The sequence below is a fragment of the Thalassophryne amazonica genome, unplaced genomic scaffold (assembly GCF_902500255.1).
Source record: "Thalassophryne amazonica unplaced genomic scaffold, fThaAma1.1, whole genome shotgun sequence".
Classification (NCBI taxonomy): Eukaryota; Metazoa; Chordata; class Actinopteri; order Batrachoidiformes; family Batrachoididae; genus Thalassophryne; species Thalassophryne amazonica.
The window spans coordinates 600,429-601,728 of NW_022986236.1; positions in this window are offsets into that span (position 1 = coordinate 600,429).

Genomic DNA, 1,300 nt, shown 5'->3' on the forward strand with positions numbered 1-1,300 from the left:
ATCATATCAGATCTGCCCGTTAGTCTGCATCTAAAAAGGAGTGAACACACCTTGGAGAGCTGTTGCACCAAGTGGACTGACATGAATCATGGCTCCAACATGAGAGATATCAATTGAAACAAAGGAGAGGATTATCAAACTCTTAAAAGAGAGTAAATCATCACGCAATGTTGCAAAAGATGTTGGTTGTTCACAGTCAGCTGTGTCTAAACTCTGGACAAAATACAAACAGGGAAGGTTGTTAAAGGCAAACATACTGGTAGACCAAGGAAGACATCAAAGCGTCAAGACAGAAAAGTTAAAGCAATATGTCTCAAAAATTGAAAAAATGTACAACAAAACAAATGAGGAACGAATGGAGGAAACTGGAGTCAACGTCTGTGACCGAACTGTAAGAAACTGCCTAAAGGAAATGGGATTTACATATAGAAAAGCTAAACGAAAGGCATCATTAACACCTAAACAGAAAAAAAACAAGGTTACAATGGGCTAAGGAAAAGCAATCGTGGACTGTGGATGACTGGATGAAAGTCATATTCAGTGATGAATCTCGAATCTGCATTGGGCAAGGTGATGATGCTGGAACTTTTGTTTGGTGCCTTTCCAATGAGATTTATAAAGATGACTGCCTGAAGAGAACATGTAAATTTCCACAGTCATTGATGATATGGGGCTGCATATCAGGTAAAGGCACTGGGGAGATGGCTGTCATTACATCATCAATAAATGCACAAGTTTGTTGATATTTTGGACAATTGAAAGGATGTTTGGGGATGATGAAATAATTTTTCAAGATGATAATGCATCTTGCCATAGAGCAAAAACTGCAAAAACATTCCTTGCAAAAAGACACATAGGGTCAATGTCATGGCATAGGGTCAATGTCAATGAGCAGATCTGATTTGATGCAGGTGTTAATTTGGGGGATGAAAATTTACAGGGTGATTCCATAATTTTTTCCTCAGAATTGAGTGATTCCATATTTTTTTCCTCTGCTTGGTCTAAAAAAGTAACCTTTACTGACTGCCACAATCTTTTTTTCTTGATTTCTTATAGTGTTTCTTAAAGCCAGAAAGTTGCCATTTGAAATGACTTTAGTTTTGTGTCATGTCTGGGATCTGCTTTTTTTCTACAAAATTAAACAACTGAATGAACATCCTCTGAGGCCGGTGATTCCATAATTTTTGCCAGGGGTTGTAGAATGGGAAGCAGAGCCTTCAGCTTTCAGGCTCCTCTCCTGTGGAACCAGCTCCCAATTCGGATCAGGGAGACAGACACCCTCTCTACTTTTAAGATTCAG